Raw genomic sequence first — 25,323 nt, forward strand, 5'->3', positions numbered from 1 at the left:
GAGCTCGTGAAATTAAGTTCCAAAAAATTACAGCATAAACATGTAGACCATCACATAAAACTGTAAATTAGTCGAAATGTGAACAAAGTGAAGCATCAAGACCAAGATGATAACAGGGTTCACCCAGTCAACTCTTGCACAGGACCATGTCTCTGGATTCACCTCCAAAGGTCGAATGTCTTTATTGTCTTCTTCAAAAGAGGTTGAATATATACAATGTTTTTTAAAATAGACTGACTCCCAAAACTTCCTTCTACTACCAAATAGCTTTCAAGGTCAACACATGGCACAAATTTCTTCAGTACCTCATAAAGACCTCTCTTGAGCTCTCAAGGCTCTCTAAACAAAACTCCCTCTCCAAACAATCTCTCAAAACAAGCTCTCCTTTCAACGAGTACATAAGAGGGATTTATAGCTTTCAAAGATCCCTAAACAAAGGAGAGGGTATCTCCTTAGATCGATATTCCAAAGAGAGAATCACTTTTCAGATCCATTAAAAGAGGATCTATGAAATTCTCGAGGAGACAATCTCTCAAAACCACCAAACTTGGACCTTATCCAAAGCTTAAGGGATATGAGGAAAGCCTATGAGACTCTCAACTCCAACTTGAATTTATAAATTGATTTTTGAGGAAGATTCTCTCATAGGTCAATTTCTATTTACAATTTTAAAAGTGAATAATACATGAGCACATCCAGATGAAGTTCAAACACTGTACATTCCAAATTAAAATATTCATAACCTAGGCTTCAATGAACTTTGCCTTTGGCATGGTAAACTTTGGAGAACTATGTTAAGATCCTCCTAGATCATATGGAGTGTTAAACCCCAAGTAAGTTTCAATGATTTTTGTTTTATATTGCCTCGTTTGAATGCAAAGTGACTAACATTGTTGAATGATGGAAAATGGGAATGATAAGAATGTAGTCAATTACAAATAGCTTACAGTTTCAAGAATCAAACATTTTAGGTAAGTAAACATTTTATTTAAGATGAAATTTCAAGTATTTTATTTATGGTTGAATTAATGTAACACAAATCAATGCACGTTGTTAATAAATTTTTTTTGCTTACACTGAAATCAATGCACAATATTAATCTAATTACTTTGAAGTTAATGTACATCATACATCTAGTTACATAAAATCATAAATCAACAACTACACTAAAATCAATGCATTTAATGCAAGTATTCAAATAGAATTAGAAACCAACATTTACATTGAAATCAATGCATCTAGTGCAAGCAATCAAATAGAATTAGGAATCAACATCTACATTGAAATCAATGCATCTATTTTAGCAAAAAACCAAAATATTCATGGATTCTAAATCCAACTTCTTTTACCTTTTGTAAAAGCCTTACTTCCTCTTCCTTTATGGTTAATAATGTTCAATACTATATAACACTATATGATATATGTATTTGTCTCTGTGTGTCTCTTTATGCTTCCATCCCTCTCTCCCCCATCTCTCTCTCTGCATTGGCCATCTATATCTATATCTATATCTCCTTCCATCTCTCCATTGTCTCTCTATCTCACAGGCCCAAACACACACTCTCTCTCCATAGATAGAGAGACAAAGGAGAGATAAAGGGAAATAGAGTAGATGGAGTGGGAAGAAGGGAGAGACAAAGAGAGGGAGGGATATATATATATATATATATATATATATATATATATCCCTCCCTCCCTTATATATATATATATATATATATATATATATATATATATATCCCTCCCTCCCTCCCTCTCTTCGTCTCTCCCTTCTTCCCACTCCATCTATATCTCTATTTCCCTCTATCTCTCTCTATGTCTTTTTTCTTCCCTCCCTCTCTATCCTTCTCTCTCCTCTCTCCTACTTTCTCTCTCTCCCTTTCTCTCCCCCCATCACTCTCTCTCTCTCTCTCTCCACCTTACAACTATCACTATCTCCCCCTCCAACTTCATTGCTCTCGCATCCTTTCTCTCTTCCTTCCTCTCTCTCTCTCCCTCTCTTCCCCCCCATCACTCTCAGTCTCTCTACCCTCTAGCTCTATCACTATTTCCCTCCCTCTCTCCTCTCTCCTCACTCTCTCTCCACCTATATCTCTCTATGTCTTCGTTCTTCACTCCCTCTCTCCTCCCATCCAATTCAATCTCTCTCCCCCTCCCTCTCCCCTTGGCGTCCTCCCCCTCCTCCCCCCTTCCTTCTCTCTCTCCATCCAAATGATTGAGAATTGTTACTTTGTGTAATCAATAATATATGTAAAGTCTAATATAATGATACTTACAATGGAGATGATTATTGTTATAATATATTGGAATTATAATAATCAATAATAATCTATAACGAAATAACATGTTAAAGAAACAATAATATGCTAACTTTAGATTATAGACAACCCAATTTTCAAATTAGTAGCTTTGTACTTTACATTTTACATTTTACTTATCATTTTGCATTTTGCATTTTACATTATATTACATTTTACTTTTATATATGTTTTAATTTGAATATTAATTAAAACATATGAAGCACATTTTATTTTATATATATATATATATATTTGCTGACATTTTAAAATTGTGTACTTACATTACACCTACACATCTCCATCTCCCGTATACCTATATTGGGAAATAATAACAATTCATATTTATAAACATAATATTTCATAATATATAATTAATAAACATATAGCAACTTAATAAATTTAATTAATAAACATATAATTACAAATAAAATATTTTTAAATATAAAAATGTGAAATATAAATAATATATAAAAATGAAGTGACCTCTTTCATGGTATTTTTCCTGGTTAATTTTAAACATGAATTTAAGTTATTTAACCTCTAAATTTCCAATGTTCTAGGGAGTTTTGAAAGCATTGAATCCATATATGCATTCAAAAAAGTATTTTAAATAACAAAAAAATCACAATTTTTCTTGAAATTATATGATTCTAGTGTGAAAAGATTATTTCATCTTTAAATTAAAGTAAGAATAATATAAATAGTAATTATAAATTAAAATTTATTAAACCATATAAATTAAATTAATAATTTATATTCATAACTAAAAAGACTTCATATTTTATATTTAAACATAATTAATAAATATATAAAAATATAATATATACAATAAATTATTTTTCTAAATTATGAATTTGCTTTTATATTATCAAATATTATGCATAACATATTAAAAATTAAATTTAAAATATATTTCATATAATTTTAAAAATTAATTAATTTTATAATTAGAAATATGAAATTTATATAAATATAAATAATATAAATTTATTTTAATTTCCAATTCCAATCCGAGGGGTAGAATATGTATGCCTTCGTAGACTTAGCAGTCAAATCGCTACATGAAATGGGTCCTTTGTCCCACAAACAAGGGGATCTCATACACCAATTTGGTGTCTGGCTTGGTTGTGACCTTAAAAATGGATATTATTATATTATTATTATGAGAATAGGAGTTCCCATTTATTCTACTACCTGAAATGAAACAAAATCAGGCTATTTGCTTTTACACCCACAATTTTCCACATTTTTGGTTAACGACTGCCATTCCTGTCCACGCGATAAGATATTTTTTTGTTGCTCAGGCACTGAATCAATATATATTTTACTGTTCTCATCAATCTCCCCACTCATAAGCATCAAAGACAGTTGATGGACAAGCACCATAAACCTGCGAGTACCACATTATCCAGTTAGAGGTTTTACACAATCCCCGACTTAGCTCTTGCATTAGACTTACTAATCTCGATTTGAATTGCGTGTGAAGCACGAAAGCTAAATCTAATCCTCCTGGCTTACCAGGATTCAAAAGCAATTAATGCAGTAAGCATCAAACACACTGAAAAAATACATCCCTTTACTACATAATTTGAACTAATAAGCACACAGGTACAAGAACCCCAATTTTATTTTTAAAGCGAATGGAACATTGAGCTTTTTCATATGATTTAACAGAACTGAATTCATACCAGTATAGATCTATTTAACATGAGATGAAAAGATCCAATAAAAAAAAATTACGGGTAAAGATTATTTAGATGTTTTGTATAGTTATTTAACTTTTTTTTTTTTAGAGTTTTAATTTTTTTCACATTATACTGGGTTGTAGAATATGCCTCTTGGTTCAATCAATCAAGAAGATTCATTCACTGATAATGTTAAAATTGGAATGAAGATCATAACACTTCTCCAAAAAAATTCATTCACTGAAACATTTGAAAAAAAAAAAAACCTAACGGAAAAGACATACGGAAAAGACATTTGAATGAAAAAAAAAACCAATATCTTGCCATTCATTACTGAATCAAAGATATTTACATAACCTCTAACCTCTGTTAGCAAGGAGAACGACAGTCAAGAAGACTACTAAACTGCAAAACTAACGGCAAACAGAAGAAAATTCTATAAGCTATGTATCCCGGACTTTGAACAAAGGATCCATAAAATTCTATAAGCTATGTATCCAGGACTTTGAACAAAGGATCCAAACATAAGCTGGGATTTGACAATACAAAACTATATCCAGCAGAAGTAAAGACCGCCAAAACAGAGACTATAGACATCTGCCACTCTACAAATCCAAATTTGTAAATCTAGACAAAAACAAAGGACCAATGGACACCGAACGCATAAAATATCATGAGGGTTTGGTGGTCACTATTGGTCGCCACTAACAAATCCCTTGAAAACAATCAGATTCTGGACATTGCTCTCTTGACATGGTGAATAGATGTCCTAATCTCACGAGGGGTTAGGTGGTCACTATTGGTGGCCACTAACAAAATCAGATTCTGGACATTGCTCTCTTGACATGGTGAATAGATGTCCTAATCTCATGAGGGTTAGGTGGTCACTATTGGTGGCCACTAACAAATCCCTGTAAAAACAATCAGATTCTGGAGATTGCTCTCTTGACAAGCGTGAATAGATGACAGGACACGGAAAATGCAAATCAGATCAGTGGGTGTTAAAGACAAATAAAACATCGAAAACGTTAAAAACTAGGCACCAGATTAATATATATAGTGTAATTTTAGATTGTTTCAGGGCAAGATACATCAGATTTAGTTGGGGGGCACCCTCACTTAACCAGGACATGGGATGCATCCCCCGAATCGGGAGATTTTTAGGGAAAAACATCCCCGGGACAAAGGAGATGCAGGGACATTTCTTCTAGCGTCGGGGACGCATCTCCTAGCAACACAGACTCTGAATAAGAGTGAGTGAAATAAAGAGATCATTTTAGTTCCAGAATCCTAAGCTTTTTGAAGAACAAGATTCAAAGTTGGGACAATGTTAGTGTGAATCAGCTAAATTTGACTGGGATAACTACTGGGGTGAGTTACCGGTGGTTTTCCGGCTCCAGTTATATGAACACAGTTGGTTTTGCCCATGGTATCTCAGATGTAACTTATTTAAAGGCCAAAAAAGGTTTCATGCTAATTTCGCTACTGAGCAATAAGATTAAGCTACGGTGTTTTTAGACACTTATCACTTCTCTATGTGATCCTAACATCTAGTACCAGAGACAAAAAGCAACCAATAAATCCCATGCTATTGGGTATTTAATGTCTGTAAGACCGTGTCTGACAGTACTACGAAATGGATAGCCGCCATCCACCATACATAAAACCATGCTATGCATCCGGAGGCCCATCTTAGATGTGACGACCTATGCATGCATGTTACGGATTTGAATTTATATTCGAGCCACCTCCGCCTCCGCCTTGATTGCCACCGCCACCACCAGTCCGTAGGAACGCTGGCATATACGATACAGTATATACCAGGATATACAACGTACGCATTTAATTGACATATTAGTTTGAATTTGAATTTGAAAGCCCGCTTTCAAAAATTTAATTTCCATAACTTAATTTCCATAACTGTGACTGCCAGGAGGGTGCAGCAAAAGGCTGCCCGTCCTGCTCTCTGGAGGGTGTAACGAAATGCGGTCTGGTAGGGTCGGTGGTCCTCATGGCGAAGGCGATGCCAAGGTCTCAAATCCTCAGCGCAGTGGTAGCACTGCTTTTCAGACGCTGGGGACTTCTCAGACATTGCACTCACTGCAACAGTTGCACGAAGACACTGAGGCGCAGCAAGATATACAGCAGCGATTCTACCAAATCCTCTCATGCTGCTAAATATTTCATCTCACCCACTGCAGCCAAACAGTAGTCTCGATGACCTTCGTGAATGCCTCGAGATAAAGATTTATCAGGATGGAGGGAACGGTAGTTTCTCTGTACTCAAATGCCCAAAAGCCGCTGAGGTTTTCTTTAAGTTTAACTATTGAGGTTAGAATATGAATATATATCTATATATGCAGTGCAATATATTTTCATCGAAATTTTTCTTTGTTTAAATTTGTTGAGTTTGTTTTTTTCTCAGTAGCTTTGCGCAGTTACTTCCTCCAGAGATCACACATTTTCGTTTTTATATCTTTTGTCTTAAGCGTTTGCAGGTTTACATTTACGGGTAATGGCATGTAAAGGGTACTACTAGTTATTTTATTGTGAATACCATTTATTTTCTGCTCTGCGAGAAAGGTTTACAATGACATAGTCTCGGTTATGCTTGATAATTTTACACTGCATAGTCTCCGTTTCGGAGGAAAAATTTAATCATTGCTTTGGCAAAACCGCTGAGTATTCTAGAGCTTTCTACATATTTTTTCAAACATAAGAGAGAGAAAATACTGAGAGCTAGAAACAACTGCTATAGATCTTTGAAAGAAACTCTGGCGAAATGCGAAATTTTTTTGCCTTTTTTTAAATGATGTCTTCTGAAACTCTTACAGGTTCATGGGTTCATAAGATGTCTAAGTTGGACCATTTGTAATTTTGCAAATGATTTTTAAAGTTTGAGTACTCGTGTTTTAATATATCATGGAAATAGAATTGTTATATATCTATACATGTTTTGGTCGTTATGGTTGTGAGGAGGTTATATTTGATTTTAATTTTTTTAATGGTTATTTTAAAATTTAAATGTAAATTTTTTTTATTGAATAATTTTAAAATTATATAAAAATAGATTTAATATTATAAAATATTTTAACATAATAAGTTTTCTCAATTTTATATTTTAAAATAATTTTTATTAAATGTATTGGATTTTTTTGGTTGGAATCTAGGTAAATAATTGTTTTTTTTTTTTTTTTTTTTTTGAAATTTTGATTATTTGTTATTTAAAATTTATTTTTGACTATATAAATTTAGCATCTTAACAACTTTGGTACATTTTGATTGGAAAGAGTTTACAAATCAATATTATGATTCCAATAAATCTTTACTAGATTTTAAACCTTTTTCACTAAAAAAATATACTCAAAAAACTTTTAAAACATATCATAAATTCAAATCAATTTAATTAACTTTAAAATATTAATTTTAAAATTTTAGTAAATTTTAATCCATTTAAATGTATGAACAACTAGTAAATAAAGAGAATTTTTTAAAATGAATTCTAAAGAGGATATTCATTGATTTAAAAAAATATACAATGCCAATCTGCCATTGAAAATTTAAAAAACCAAGAGGAGTCAAAAGATAAATCAAATACACAAAATTCTATTAAAAGCAGGTCACAAGTAAATTGGCAAACCAAAAAACATATGATCAAGCATATATTAAAAAAATTCAAGTAGATATTCTTCATGAGAACATTAAAATTCCACACTCATATTTCAAGAGCTTTTGAAATTCCTAAATGGATACTATGGTTCAGATGGATTCTACAACATAGAACCATCACAAATAAATTACTAGAACATGGATTCCATGTTCCACATTTGAATATCCTTTAAACCATCACAGAAATCTCCTAGCTGGATTCTAGGAGATTTTCTAATCAATATTTTATTTATTTTCTCTACTCCCACTTTTCTTTTAAAATAGGTAGGCATCATTTTTCTCTCTAAACTATATATCTTGATCATGTATCTTTAACTTTTAAATAAAATATGTCATTCTACTTCTAGTCACTCACCCAAATCAGAATTTTATATTTTCTATCTAATCTTTCTAGACAAAAACTATTTTCGGAAAAAGATCATGTATATTTAACTTTTACATAAAATATGTCATTCTACTTCTAGTCACTCACCCAAATCATAATTTATTATTTTCTATCTAATCTTTCTAGACAAAAACTATCTTCAAAAAAAATAATTTGCAGAGAAAACTACATAGTTGTGGCTAAATCATGAAAAAACACAGTGGCTAAACAATATTTATGCTCTCAGAACCATGGCAAGATCCATTGAAAAATACAGAGAAATATATCTTCATGGGTGACCTGTTGCATATTTCTACACAGAATCTGCTATATAATTATGTTCCCTATGAGAAAATGACAAATTGAATTTTTTTAACATTGACCTTATCCAATGCATCTAGTTTATGAGCATTGTTAGTCCAAATGTTGATGTCTTCATTACCCAATCTATAATCTCTTTGAAATCTCTAAAAATTTCCATAGAAGCAATTCCAAGTCACCTTGCACAAAATAAAACCGCAAAAAAAAAACAAAAAACTCTACTCTAATATAGAAGCAATTCCAAGTCACCTTGCACAAAATAAAACCCCCAAAAAACTAAAAACTCTACTCTATTATTTTTGTTCTGACACCATTCTTCCAAGAGATAAAAATCTCCAAGCTTCAAAACAACATAAACCCGCATCAAAAAAACCTACTAATTTTTTTTTCCACATATCCTCCAACTAGTAAACCCTTGTAGAATTTTTTTTGGTTTTTCGCCCAATCTACATATAAAAACTTGTTACTTCAAGCAAGTGTATCTTACATCTACCACTATCGCTTCCAAAATATATACATTTAGGCTTCTCCAAATACCCATAGAATGTAAAAAACATAGTCCTATAATCTCATTTATAAATTTTACAAATTACACCATTAAAATAAATAAATAAATAAAAATTCTCATTCTAAATTAAAAAAAAAAATACAAAAATACAACCAATGTTTTTAGTAATACCTTTACTACCACTATGATTCATAAATGAACTATAGTGTACTTTCATCCATTGATGTCACGCTAAGCCCATTTTGGTGACACAAGTACAATTTTAATTAGTTATTCATTTCATAAACATATGGACCAATTAAAGTATAGTGCTTCATCATTGCTTTAGTGGGGAGAGTTCCACGTTGTGACCGGCTACGTGTGCTCAAATCCCATCAGCCATGCTATTACTACTAATTTTTCATTTTTTTAGTATTTTTTATTTTTTTATAATTTCAATTATTTTTCAAAATTTAAAAAAAGAGTAGGCGAGTCTGAGAAGAGTTGCATTAGGAAAAAAAACTAGGGGAAGGACATCAATTGTTGCGTGTTTTTTTCTGCCATGACATCAAACGATCATCTCAGTATTGAATGGATTGTACGACACGTGTCTAACAAATCATCCCACTTGTCGTGGTAGCTGGGGAATTAACACCTGCCTCGTTTCTCATGTTTTTCCTCCTCTTTTAGGGTTTAGTTTTTACTACATTTGGAAGGCTGTGTTATTTTGCTTGGGTTCGGTGTGTGGGCGTTCTTCTGCCCTATTGTTGTTTGATCGATGTCTTGATGTTGGTCAACATACACTGGGTGATTGTGCTCGACTGGTTTCATTGCTAAGAGAAGTGGTTTGTGTGCTGAGAGAAGCAATTTGTGGGGGATTCAGGGGTTTGAATGTTGTGATTTAGGGATTCATTTTTTATGCCTTGTTGCTCCATGGTTGTAGTGCACCAGCGCTTGGTACAGTCGTTCATTGTCGACCGAGCCCCAAATTTCCATCAGCTCAACAATGGACATGGTGGACATGGGGTTTTCGCACTCCAGTGGGTTTTTTAGAGGTCAAGTTCTCTTGTTTGTGAATTTTTCTGGCATTTTCATTGGTTTATTTGCAATTATTTTTAACACCTTTGTGATTTTTGCAACAAGTGAGAATGGTTGGGTTCGCAGATGAGGTGTCGCGAAGGGTTGAGGTCTTCAACACTGATGCAACATGGTTTGTGTAGCTTGGTGGCTTCGTCGATGACTGTCTGGTAGGATTACATTCCTACTAGTTGCTAACTCTATGTTTTTAAACACATTCAAACCATGGGAAGTTTGTGCTCTTTAGTGTTTTTATGTTTACAGTTCAATGTAAATTTTGCATAGGGTTCATTGTAAATTTTGCTTGGGGTTCATTGTAAATATTTCCTTGTTTTTATGCTTAGGGTTCACTATAATTTTTGCTTGGGGTTCACTATAAATTTTGCAGGGTTTTTTTGAATGGGGTTCACTGAAATTTTTCTTGGGGTTCAATGTAATTTTTCTAGGGTTTTATGTTTGAGGTTCACTATAATTTTTGCAAGGTTTTTTTGCTTGTGGGTCATTGTAAATTTGAGGAACCCTCATCTTTTGAGCCTCATGACCAAAAAGAATGAGTCATTTGGATCCTAAAAACCTTCTTTGTTGACATTCCATGGCCCTGACCGCGCCTTCGGCAGAAAATAAACATATAAAAGTGCTACTTTCTTTGGGGGTTTATATATTTCTCAAGGTTGTTCATTTGATCTTTCAAAAGTTGTCAAATCCCCCACCCGAAGGTAGTAATTGGGCCCTAATCCATTGCACATTCTATGATTACTTCCATCTCACTAGGAAGATTTTAGGGTTCACCTTAGTTTGTCATCTTGCGTTGCTTATAGTTCAGCGAGGGTAGTATTTTTTGCCATATTTTTTGGTTTCTTCTATTTTCTCCACATATATAAATATGCATTGCAATATGGCTAGCTATGCCTCTATAAGGACCTCTGCCCCAACCTTCCTATTAGAGGTATTAGACTTTCTGAAGATCCATGTTGCAACATCTTGGTGTGTTGTGCAGAGTGATTGATTTGAAAGAACTCAATGAGACAAATGAGAGGAGATATAACATGGGTAACTCGCAGGCCTCCCAGCTGAATATCTCTTTCCCATTCTAGAATTTATGACTTGGTCTTTCAATAGTTTTGAGCCACTCCCTGGGGTACCTTAGACATTGCAAATTCCACTATAATTTGGTCTAATTTGTTTTCAATTTTTGTGAACGATGTCTTTTTTGTTATCTATGTTTCTTTGGTGAACTCAGCCCTAGAAGGAAGACTTAAGTTGGACATTGATCTCTCTGTTGTTGATGATCTGATCTATGCTACTTGTAACCTCTTTTGTTTTAAGTAATGAAAGTAAAGTATTTTTTTTGTTCTTGCAAACAAAAGGGTGAAGTATAGCTGCTTTGCTCAATTTTCATTTACATAAACCTCATTTTGATTCGGTCTGAGCCATAATCATCAAATTCGTTAAGAAAAAGCTTCACAGTGTTTTGGCAACTTCATAGTTTCTATCTCCTTGTTCAAGGCTTGTATTTGAAAAATCATCCTTAGAGAGGGGCCTTGATAGTAAACCTCCTTACAATTAACTTATACTTGAAAAGATAGAAAGTTATATAGATAAGGTTTAGCTCAAATTAGGTTGTAGTTTGCTCAACAATTTAATCTACACTTGACACTCATATTTAATCCACTTGTTTGTCTCGATTTTTAATGATGATATACATTTCAGTTGACTAATAAGTATTGACATGAGTTGTGGAGTTAAAAACACCTTGGGATAAACAAATTTTCTTAATTTGTAATACTGAGGAAGTTGAGGATGAGTTCCATTTTGCGTTTGAGACTTTTCAACATGCCCAGATTCTTCTAGGATTCTTTCTTGTCATCCATTATGTTTGTTCCACCTTTTGTTCTCTATTCATAACAAGACAATTGTGAACTTGTTTGATTAAAGAGTTTTGAATCTGTTTGATTCAATGGATTCATGGAAAATTAACTTTTTTAATAGAATGTGTGGTATTTTCTCTTGTCATCCACTATGTTTTGATTTCATTTTCTTCTCTGGTCATAACAAGACAGTTCTGAGTTTGTTTGATCCAATGTAGTGATGACAGATCAACAAAATTGATAGGATAACAATTTTAGAATTCCCGTCAATGATCAGTTTTTGATAGTTAAAGTGCTTGCCTATTAATTATACCTTGCTCCAAGAATGAGAGTTTCGCCACATTATTAATTTAATTTCCTATATTTCCCACATAAATGTGAGTAGTTTGTCCATGATATCTCTAAATACCCCTCCAAAACTAACAAGGCTAGGATTACCCCTAGAGGCCTCATCAAAGTTTAGTTTTAAGAAGCCAATAGAGGTGGTTTCCAGTTATCAGGACTTAAGGGAATAGGTTGGGGTTGTGGAACTTAAAAATTTATGAAGGATTGGTTGAGCCCAAAAAGTGTGAGAATGCATGATTCCTTGGAACTACATCCCCAATCTTGTGTAAACCAAGGGGTTGTGAGGATTGCATCTCTTACCCTTCCCATTATGGAGCTCGAATAGTGTCCATATTTAATGACTAATATTTGGATATTCTTATGTTCCTTTCCTTCCATCTTTCCCACATTATAAATCTTGGAAACCAATTTAATGTTCTATTCACTGTAATACTTGTAAAAGGCCAAAAGTTACATTCTTAAAGTGTAACATGGATATTGGTTCCATTCCAATTTGATCATCTAAAAATTATGGCCAAACAATTCCATATTTATGATGAAAATTTATATTTATTAAGTAGATTCTCAGTTGTTTCTATGCTTTTCCAACATAAGCTAGAGTCTACCTGGACCTTGAAAACCCCTTTTTTGGAGATTGTCTCAAGTTAATATCTTGTTTTGCATGAGAATCTAAAGAAAATGGATCACCTTGGCCAGAGTTTTGATTCCATAGCTTTTTCCATTTACTTTTGTTAGGGTGTCCTTCTATGCCAACTAACTATATGTAAGCCTCCTTGAAGCTAAAATATCCTTTAGGCTAATGTCCTTAGTAGAGGATATCTTTCCCAGATTGTATTTTAATTCTTCCAATTTCTAGTTCGTTTGTGATGGTTCCTTGTGTTTCGAATATTATCTTCAATGGTTAGTGTGTGCACTTCTCCCACCGCCTCCATTGTTTTTGAGAATGAGGTTATAACCAATACTATTGGACCACGACTCCACCTTGCAATATCAAACAAGTTTTTAGCTAATTAAACTCTCCTTTTTCCAAACTGGTCCATTTCTTATAGGAATCCTACCAAAAGAGGGTTAAATTTATGTGCCTGATTTCCAAAAACTTGTGAGCTTGAATTCCGAAGATGAGATCCATCAATTCCACCCCCCATCCAAATCAACAGATTATTGTTTGTTCATGGCATGCATTTTTCCTTCCATACTTTACTCCATAAATCTTCCAGATTTTTAAGACACCACCACCAAGTTTTGGCTCCTAGTGATTGAGTGAGAATTTTAGGGTCGCTTAGTCGTAGGCCCCCTAGGTGGTTAGGATAATATAATTTTCCTAGGTGACAAGGGCCCATTTTTTTTACTCTCTAGCTCCCCCCAAAGGAGGGATCTCTGTATGTTTCTTATTTTTTCTAGAATGGCTTTAGGGGTTGCCAAGGATGAGAATAGGTACATAAGGATGGCTTGCAAAAGTAATTTAATAAAGGTAAGTCTAATAGAAAGGTTGAGTGTCCTAAAGGTCCAACAATATATTTTTTTCTCTATACTTTGCACGAGCTTTTCCCAAACTTTTGTTCTCAGAGACTTCTTACAAGGGAGGCTCCAATGTATTTAGACAAAAGGGAGCTTCATTATATACCCATTCATCTTGAGATGTTTGAATGGTCATAGGGGTATTGAAGAAAAATATGTTAGGCTCAAACATTTTAGGAAACCAAAAACCAATATGTAGGAATATTTTAGGGTTCTCTCACCTCTAAGTAGGATACAAGCATCATAAGTAGTCATTTTGTAGTTGAAATGTTGAGGTATATGCATGGTCAAGTGGGAAATAGTGACCCCCCTAAGTAAACCTTCTTGAGATCAAGCACCATGAACAACACCTAGAAACATTGAGTTAAGCTCTTTATAGGGATTCTTTCACATTTGAGTCGATTAACACATTATACTTAGGCATAATTGATGGGTCTCAAGTCTATCATTGTAGTTAAGGGAAGGAAATAAGAACATCTAGCCATAAATATTTCTTATCAGCCTCAAGCACCATGGGCAAGTCCTTGAACCACCACATTAGACCTTTGCTAGATACAATTTTCTTCCAAGTGTCTAATGGACACCATGATTAGGTTAATTATGCATAAAAAAATGGGTCTATCGTCCCAACCAAGGTTGTGAGTTAACAATAACAACCTTATGCCCAAAATGATGCTTGCTAGTCTCAATCACATGGAAAACACCTCTAATTGATAACCACGAGTCTAAAATATGAGTGCTTTACCATGGGATATTATGATGCTTTTAGTAACCATGATCGGTCTTTATAACTTATCAATGGTTAGGAAAGCATAAAAAGGGACTTAGGAATTTATCCAAGCTTCCAAGGCTTAAGCATGATGAAAGATAAATTGAAACACCACATATGAACTTTTTATGAGATCTTTAGCCTTTAAGTGGAAAGTGGCTACAATTAATTGGTTTTGGATAGTAGTGAGGGGTCTAAGGGCCTAAGCCATGGTTGAAGAGGAAAATAAGAGCCTTACATAAGAAAATGAATATTGTAGGCTTTAGGCATTATGGTCAAGGTGTCCAACCATGACACATGCATTCTCTCTGGTGTCCTTGACCCCATATGGTATTTTAGGTACCATTTGGTAAGTTTTGCATAAAGGGCATATGCCTTCTTCACTATGCATGGTTATTAATTTATGTAATAGGAATATATATTAAAAAATAATTAGTGGATATACATGTTTTCCTCTACATGTTTAATGAGTTGTATTCTTTGGTTTTAGCTTACGATTGAAAAACCTATTGGATCAACCTACATAAATAAACACACATTCATTTTTCCAACTTGTTATTCTTATTTTTATTTTCAATGACATATTAAATATTATCCAAATGTTTGCTAACTAAATCACACAAGGTTTATAAATCTTTAAACAAATATAATGGAGATCATCTTTTCCTCCTTGATGATATTTATCCCCATTGTCTCTGTTATTCTTCCTTCCATGTCTTATTCTACCAAATCTTCCTCTAGAAGAATATTGTGACTAATTCCTCTCTTTTTGTGCAAGGCACACAAATTCTTCATGGGATTGATAAGCTATATTCCTCTTCCCAAAAGCTTTATCCCTTCTTGCAAACGCCTCCACAAGAGTGTCAAAAGTATCATCCTTGAGTTGGGACTTAACTTGTAAGGATTGAAGATAGTGATAATATGTAGGATAGAGGGCCTTGACAAAGGCTATGATAGGGATGTCCATTTTAATTCCAATGGCTTCCACATCATGCATCATAGGTCTAATTTATGAACTACTTCCAATTATGAGAGTGAGTCAAATAAATATTTTGACTTCATTAATGCATCATAAGAATTTGTAATTGGAATAATGTGATGACTCACCTCTTCCAGTTAGTTTGAAACAAAATCAATTGCTATATGTTTGGAAGAGATCGATAAAAGTAAAACGATGGATCAGGCCGCAAAGCCATAAGAAAGCCACCCAAAAAACCTTTTGAATCTAATGAGAAGAAAGTCTAATTTCTACACCGTATTTCTAAAATTGAAACCACATAGGCACTCGATGACATAGTTTCTTGAATCATTATAACATCCAAGATGTGGGCTCGAATGAGCCACTTTAGAGTCAATTTTTTGGGGTTGGCCCTAAACCACATAATATTCAGAGACAAGACCTTCATTTTCCTTCATGGGAGGGGCGTTTTATCTAAGAAACTTGGATATTATGGTTTTTTCCCACTTAGAATGTCTTCCCTAACCTTAGATTGGGCCTTAGAAAGTAAGGATTTGTGATTGGCATGAATAAAAGAAGGAGCATCCATGGCTAGATCACTAGACGCTGAGACATATTCACGCGTCAAGGAAGATGAATAGAGAGCATTTCACTTAACATGGAGGTCAATAGAAACATAGAGCTCGTTTGAGGAACGAATGACCTTATAATCTACAGAAGGAGGTTTCCCACAAGAGTTGGATGAAGAGTTGGAACCATAAGGAAAAATCGGATTTGGAAAGACATCATTCTCCTTGACATGTAGAAATATTTTATAGAGGGAGAGACCTTGAATAGAAGGCACTAGAGACGTTGCTATCAGGGACATAACTTTGGAAAATTTCTCAAGCATATTACCATCATGAAGAATTTTATCATTATTTTTTATAGGAAAAAATGAGGGGGTGTGAAACCACTTACCTAAGGAGGGATGATGATTGTCGTCATTGTCTTTGAGTTTGGAATCCAAAGGATCCTTCTCCCTCAGTCCTGAGGCCTCAATCTACATGTTCAAAAGTTTCCTAATATAAACTTTTTTAGATGATTAGAATTTTTCTTTCTTGTGCAATTAGAGACGAGGTGACCTACCTCATGGAAAGGAAAAGAATGGAAGAGCAACTTCCAATAATCAATCTTTTGATTCCATGCAACCTCATTGAATACCAATTCAATATCCTCTAGGAAACCTTCATTGGGGTTGATCTCCACTTACTTCCATGCCACTCATCCATCTTGCTTTGAAAGGAAAACTTCCTCCCAACAAACAAATTGGCCAATATGATTTCCTATTTTTTCCAAAACTGATTTGTTCTAGAATGGCGTTGACAAATATGTGAGGAGGGCCCATTTTCTTTTCATTCACATGGGGCTAAGCGAAGCATCGAAATCCATATTCCACTTTTGAAGCATCAACCTAGATTTTCACCAACATTAGTCGGAGGATACGAGAGTCCTCACTTCATCTACTTTAGTGAGGATACCACATAATTAAGCTTTACAAAATATGTGGACTTGCATAAAACACTGATAATAAGAACCCAATTGGAATCGATCAAGTGTGGTAGAGAAGAAGGTTTAACCACCTTCCTAGCAAACCGACCAATTAGATCCCTATACATTTAAGTTGTAGAATGTATCAAAGGGGAATATCATCCTCTATTACCATTTAAATATTTGAATTTCGTTGCTTTATAGGCTGTCACATGATGCTTATTGTGATTAGGGCTTGCTGTATCCAGAGACGGAGCATGCTTAGCAGAAGGAATCAGGCATGGAACCTCCAAATGTTGTGCATTATCTGGATGATTTGATGACAAATTAAATAAACCTTGAGGAAAGTGAGACACTTCCACTATCATGTGAATGGGAGGTGAAACCAATGGGCGATCCTTTATAAAAATAAATCTTCATGGGATGGGTATGAATGCCCACTTTAAGGGTTATCATCGCCATAATAAAATAGTTCATCATCCATAATAAACTCGAGAAGAAAAATGCCAACGAAGACTTAAACTGAGATGAGTGACATGGAAATTGGAAAGTAAAATATGCAAGAATCCGACAATAGAAAAATAGAACCCAAAAAAAGCAAAAAACTCCTCGCCCCCCAAGAAACACCTATCACAAGAAGACCTAAGTGTTTTTATCAATATTAACAACTTATTGTTCATGGTATGCCACTTTTTTTCATTGGTAGTATTACACATCATATTTAGTCCATATATATCAAATATTTATATAATCATTTTTCTTATTTTTTAAATTTATTTAATTTTAATAAATATTTTATAAATTAATAGTTAAAATGAATTTAAACTAATTTATTCATTTATATTGTAAAAGTTTTTATTTTAATATTTTAAAATATCAAATATTGAATACAATTTTATTTTAATATTTTTCAACAAAATTTTAATTATATATATATATATATATATATATATATATATATATATATATATATATATAATTTATTCATATTCAAAAAATAAATTTATTGTTATTTTTATAATGTAACACATTTTTATTTTAAAATATTAAATATTTAGTATAATTTTATTTTAATATTTTCCAATAATATTTTAATTTTATATATGTATAAAAAACTATGATTGATATGTATAAATTATAAATTTTATGTTTTTTTGTTTGTTTATTAGGCAATGTGAGTTTTGAGATGACTAGCATGTTTAACCTGTGGTTTGAGCAGCCACAATCCAGGGGTGTTTAAGCCAAATTTCGAATAAGTGACCTTTTAACCACAAATTGTCTTAATAGAACAACCTGTCACTTTATATTCTACACCCAATAGAAAATCCCATATTTTATGTTTATAAAATAATAAAATATAATAATTTTTTGTATTTTATTAAAATAATAAAATATAATATTTTTGTATTTTATTAAAATAAAAAGAAAAAATATATGAAAATTTTTAAAATTTAATAAAATATAGAAATACTTAATATTATTTTATAATTATTTATTTAAGTAAAATTAATAAATAAATATCTAAAATTAAATTATTTGTTTTAATCAATTTAATTTGTTTTAATTAAAAGTAATAAAATAAATATATAAAACTTATAAAATTAATAAATTAGATTTTAAAAAACCTATTTTAATTTTAATGTGTAAACATAGTAAAATAAGATAAAGGTATAACCTATTATAATTTTTTAAAAATAAATATATGAAATTGAATTATTTATTTTAATTAAGATTAATAAAATAAATATATAAAATTTATAAAATTAATAAATTAGATTTTAAAAAACGTAGATGGAGACGCGAGCCACAACAGTCATGTAAGCCGGTTTTGGTATTCTACAATCAGAAATTAAAATTGTGAGAGCGGGCTTTCACATTCAAACTCAAAATTCAAATTCAAACTAATATGCGAATTAAATGCGTAGGTTGTATACCCTGTATCGTATATGCCAGCGTTCCTACGGACTGGTGGTGGTGGCGGTGGCGATCAAGGCGGAGGCGGCACGAAATTCCTATGGCTGTATGTCCATGTATGTATGCAGTTATCAGGATATCTGACATCCGGGGACCAAGGCTGTCCCATAACCACATTTATTGTGGCTGATTACCATGGCATGAAATGGCTATGGTCATACATAAAAGGGTGTACTATAAGGCATTAAAATCCCTATAGCATGGGATTTATGGCTTGCCCTCTCAATGGCCACATCCCTGCCACCCTATTCAATGGTACTCAGCTATCTTCTTTGAGCCTAGCCACTAACAACCTTAGAGGCAGCATTCCTCCCAGTATTCCCAATACAGAATTTTATATTCTCGACTTATCAAACAACCAGTTAATTGGATCTCTCCCGCGTAACATAGGTCAATTAAGCAATCTTCAATGTCTTGATTTATCCAATAACAATTTGACTAGATCTCTTCTGCGTAACATAGGCCAATTAAGCAATCTTCAAATTCTTGTTTTATCAAATAACAATTTGACTGGATCTCTCCCGCTTAGTATAAGTCACATAAAGTATTTACAAATACTAGATCTATATAATAATAATATTTCTGGCACTATACCCAATAATATTAGTTTGCATTCCTTAAAAATTTTAGATTTATCAAAGAACAATTTAGAAGGATCAATTCCTGAACTTAATAGAAGTAGCTGCATTTTAATTTTTTCCTCTATTCACACTAATAAAATTTCTGGGACTTTGCCAATGTTTTTGGCTAATTGTCTTGGAATTGAGTATTTAGATTTAAGGAAAAACAATTTGACAGGGCAACTTCCTCACTATTTGAAATCTTTTTCATTGTTGTCAATTTTAAACTTTGGCTATAATAATTTTCATGGTGGCATCCCTGAATGGGTAACAACTTTCACCTTTTTGTATGTATTGGATTTATCCAATAATAAATTTAGTGGAAGAATGCCATTACATTTTGAAAGACTTCAAGGATTTGTAAATTCTTCAAACTCTATTTTTTCCCTTGATGAAGAAATCACAGTTCACATGAAAGGATGTGAGTATACTCTGCCATACCTCTCACCAAAAAACACAATACTTGATTTGTCCAACAATAATCTTGTAGGAAAAATACCTGCAAGCATAAGAACTTTGAGAGACATGCGATTGCTAAATTTATCTGGCAACCAGTTGGAAGGGCTAATACCTGCATCTCTTAGTAACATATCTACTTTGGAGCAGTTAGACTTGAGCAAAAATAATTTGAGTGGACACATTCCTGAAGAGCTCTGTAAGCTATATAGTCTCGCTGTTATGATGTTTCATCTAATAGCCTTTGTGGGCCAATCCCCAAAGGAACACAATTTTCCACATTCAGTGCAACATCATTTCAAAGGAATAAGTGCTTATATGGGTGTCCTTTAGATTCATGCAGTGAAAAGGAAAACCCAGTGGGAGAAGTTGACAACAATAGTAGCAGTACCCATATTAAAGTGGGATGGATCCAACATCTAGATGAAAAGATGTCATTAATGGCATTGGGGATCAGATTTGAGATTGGAATTTTGGGAGTAGTTGGTGTATTTATCTTTTGCAACAGAGCTAGACACTGGGTGTTGGGTCTACCACCTAACAAACCACAACTCTTCTATGGAATGTATAGATTCCCTACATAAAGAACCAAGTAAAAGATGTTGGCTCTACTATGTGGTGAATTAAATTGTCATGTAATCTCCCAATGATATTTTTGGTATACTATCTCCTCACATATAGAATTTTTAGTGTGATCAATGTCTTATTGCATTTCCATATTAATCTCAATGTTATTTATAACTCTTAATCATTTTTTATGGCATTCAATTAATTTCCAATCAAATAACATAAATATTACATTCTCTCATGGTTCTTCGCATCTCATTTTACAAACAGGCCAGACCTAACTTTTTTATGCTTATATCTTTTTCACAGTGTTTTAATATGCCATATGCAAAAACTGGTTTTTTGAACATTCCAAATTATCAATAAAAATGGTAAACTTTCCTCCAACTTCCAAAATATGAAATCTTGCAATAATATAAATATATCTAAGAAGCTTAAACGCGGTGGAATCTTCATTGTAATGACCCAGTTTGAAATCGGAAAGGAATGTGATTGCTTGACCATGGTTACGTTTGCAACGGGCCTACCTGGAAAGAGATATCCTATGATATACTCATTTAATATCTTCATCCCCGGCGTCTGTCGCAAGAATATAAATAAATTCATCAAGTCTATTATAAAGACTCGTTGTATTTACAAAACTGATTAAAGAGACGCTAAGTGCTGTACAGATCATAGAGTAATCGCTGCGTGTGTGAATATATATATATATGTGGAGGTAGGATAACGCCTCTTTGATTGGTTAACATTTCTATTTTGCTATCTTCTTTTAATTGGGAATCTACCTCTGTTCAAATTCATCATTTAATTGGGGAGGTCCCATTTTTATTCAAATTAATCATTTTAATGATGGATTGCATTTTCATTTTTATGATTAAAGTTTCGATGAAAACATAAAAAGGCAATAGTTTTAAAACGTTTGATTTATTTAATTATTTATTTTTATCATATAAAGAATTTTAACCAAAATTTTGCGTGCTTTGTTTATTAAACTTTTTAATTTGATTCAAGAAAATTGAAAATATTCTATTTGAATAAGTGAGAACTTCTTTGTGGCCAGTATATTTAAGAATGGTGACCTTTCAGTTTTATATTCCTGAAACATATATTTATGAAAAACATCTTTTATCATTATTTTTATTATGTCTTTTTGGAGACATTATGTAAAATTGGAAGGATAGAGAGAAGCTTAGCATGGCCGATTAACATGGCCTTTGCTCAAGTATTTTGCACACAAATTGAGAAAAATGGCCTTTTTCTGAATATTTTCACACAAATTGAAAAAGTCCAACTTTTTAACCTATCAATTTTATCATATCAAATTCTAAAATATTTTCAAAATATTTAATTAAATTACAAGTCATCCTTTATCATCTTTATTAAAAAATGTTCACTATTCAATTTTATACCCATGAAACAAGTTCGATTAAAAAGTTAAATTTATACCCATGAAACAAGTTCGATTAAAAGTAAATTAATTTAACGTTCATGGGAATTTAACATATATCTTTGTCAAAAAAATCCCTCGTATATATGCTCATTACAGGGTTGCTCAATTTATGTCCATTACAAATTTGGACATTCAATGAGTATGTAGTAAATTCAATACTCTTAAGCTAAGTGAATTTAATTCTCTTAACAATAATAATAATAGATATACAAAATCTGTAATGGATATAAAGATAATATAATGATTGATTTTTAAAATTATTTAATGTTATTTATTATAAAGGTAATTTTTTTTTAAATTGAATTATTCAGATTATAAATAAGCTATGTTGTATTAGATTATAAATGAGCTATGTTATATTATATTATGAAAACCATAAAATTTATGTTGTGCTTATGTGAATTATGAAATTTAAGTTAAAATTTTATAAATTAAATTAAAAATCTAAAAAAATCTATAAATTTGATTTTAAAATTTCAAAAAAAATTGTAAAAAGTTTTTTGTTACTGGCTAATGGTAACCCCTCTAAGCAGGTCTGCCCAGATTGCACGCCACTTTAATCTAAACTTTCATGTTAATAGACCCCTATGAATCTAAACTTTCATGTAAATCTTCAAACCGATGTAATACGTCTGCCTCTGGAACAAAATTTCATGCACACCAAACACGAATCTTAGGTTCCTCTCTCTTTTGCGGCATTTAGATCTTTCCGGTAATGCTTTGAGTGGAAGAACAATTTAGAAGGATCAATACCTGAACATAATGGCATTTGTATCTCTTTAACTTTTTTTTCTACTCACACTAATAAAATTTGTGGGACTTTGCCAATGTTTTTGGCTAATTGTACTAGAATTGAGTATTTAGATTTAAGGAAAAACATTCTGACAGGGCAACTTCCTCACTATTTGAAATCTTTTTCATTGTTGTCAATTTTAAACTTTGGCTATAATAATTTTCATGGTGGCATCCCTGAATGGGTAACAAATTTCACCTATTTGTATGTATTGGATTTATCCAATAATAAATTTAGTGGAAGAATGCCATTACATTTTGAAAGACTTCAAGGATTTGTAAATTCTTCAAACTATCTTCCCCTTGAAGAAGAAATCACAGTTCACATGAAAGAATGTGAGTATACTCTGCCATACTTCTCATCTACAAACACAATACTTGATTTGTCCAACAATAATCTTGTAGGACAAATACCTACAAGCATAGGAACTTTGAGAGACATGCGATTGCTAAATTTATCTAGCAACCAGTTGGAAGGGCTAATACCTGCATCTCTTAGTAACATATCTACTTTGGAGCAGTTAGACTTGAGCAAGAATAATTTGAGTGGACAGATTCCTGAAGAGCTCTCTAAACTATACAATTTGGTTGTTTTGGATGTTTCATCTAATAGCCTTTGTGGGCCAATCCCCGGAGGAACACAATTTTCCACATTCAGTGCAACATCATTTCAAAGGAATAAGTGCTTATATGGGTGTCCTTTAGATTCATGCAGTGAAAAGGAAAACCCAGTGGGAGAAGGTGACAATAATAGTAGCAGTGCCCATATGAAAATGGGATGGCTTGAGCATCTAGATGAAAAGATGTCATTAATGGCATTGGGGATCAGATTTAGGATTGGAATTTGGGGAGTAGTTGGTATATTTATCTTTTGCAATAGAGCTAGACATTGGGTGTTGGGTCTACCACCTAACAAACCACAACACTTCTATGGAATGTATCGATTCCCTACATAAAGAACCAAGTAATGGGTGTTGGCTCTACTTTGTGGTGCATTAAATTGTTATGTAATCTCCCAATGATATTTTTGGTATACTGTCTTCTCACATATAGAATTTTTAGTGTGAATGTCTTATTGCATTTCCATATTAATCTCAATTTTGTTTATAACTGTTAATCATTTTTTATAGTGTTCAATTAATTTCCAATCAAATAACATAAATATTACATTATATAAATGATATAACTTGGGAAAAAAAATTACAATGATAAATATATTCACAACTTCATTACCATTTTTATTAATATATATTTATTTTGATATAAAAAATTGCTATATATTTCATATTTAATAATAATAATAATGAAAACTAAAAATATGAATCTTTCACAGACATTAATATATATTAATGGTGTAGTCTAACTTATAGACTAAAAAGTTTTTTTCACAGTAACTCAACAATGCAATTTCAAGCTAAAATGTGATTTTTTGTTGTTCAAAATACATTTTTGAATACATAGATTCAACACCCCCAGACACTTAAATTCTACAGATTAAACAACTTGGGCACGTTAATTATACAGATTAAACAAATTAAACTCACTTTTTTTTTAAATCTCTGTTAGATTTTGGTTAAAATTAACCATAAAAATGTCATAGTACTATCCTTATTTTAATTAGTAAAATTAATATTTACAATTTTTTTTTAATTAACATAAGATCAATTCCATCTTTTATTATTAAAATCATTACATTACATCTAACATAAATACAATTAAATAAAAATATTTAAAAAAACCATAATATTTTAAATAAAATAATTAAAAATGCCATAATATTTTACATAACACATTTTATATTATCTATTTAATGTATATTAAATAATCATAAATAAAAATAATAAATTAAAGACCATAAGAGGTATCCCACTCACCTCACTTACAACTTAAACATGTAAATGGGATACTTATATTTGTTTACCCAAATTTCTGATTCATTTTATATTTTATCCAGTTATGGTTTATATAACATGTGAAAGATTACGGACGAAGGTGATATTTTACTTGTCACTGGCAAATTTGGAAGGGAAGTTTTGATATAAATTTTAAAAATATTTCTTTAAGGGTTTTTTAATGTTTTTTTATTTATTTAAAAATGATTAAAATATTTAATAAATAAATAAAGTGTTGTTATTAAAAATTTTATTGGTAACAATATTCTTTGGTTGGTATTGATGTCAATTTTTATATGTGTTTTGGCATGGTTTATTGGTGTATCATGATCATAAGTGTGTTGTTATTATTGTAGATGGCTAAAACCATATATTCTAGTGTGATGATGATGTTTTATTGAGGATATGTTACAGATCTGGGTGAAGATTCTTGAGAAAATAAAACCACGGGCAATTGCAAGGGTTTTCCCCATGGTATTAGGTGTGAGGGCTTATTTTATGTGGTCATCAAGAGAAGTGGTGTGTAATTAATGATTTATATAGTGTATCTCAATGAGGGAGAAATTAGCATAAATATGATATGTCATTGTTAGAGTTTAGTTGAGCTATAGTGCATAATGAAGTTGTTTGAATATTTGTAGAAGTGAGCGACAATTAGAGAGGTTGAGATTGTGTTGCAAA

General features: G+C 32.2%; 1 pseudogene; it reads left to right on the forward strand.

The window, feature by feature from the left end:
- Positions 1-21,652: 21,652 nt before the first annotated feature.
- On the forward strand, positions 21,653-21,768 carry LOC149184589 (U6 spliceosomal RNA; annotated as a pseudogene).
- The last annotated feature ends 3,555 nt before the right edge of the window (positions 21,769-25,323 follow it).

This window comes from Pinus tabuliformis, chromosome 3_2 (assembly GCF_031772625.1).
Source record: "Pinus tabuliformis cultivar Carrire ecotype Pingquan chromosome 3_2, CPIR1, whole genome shotgun sequence".
In the NCBI taxonomy this organism is placed as follows: Eukaryota; Viridiplantae; Streptophyta; class Pinopsida; order Pinales; family Pinaceae; genus Pinus; species Pinus tabuliformis.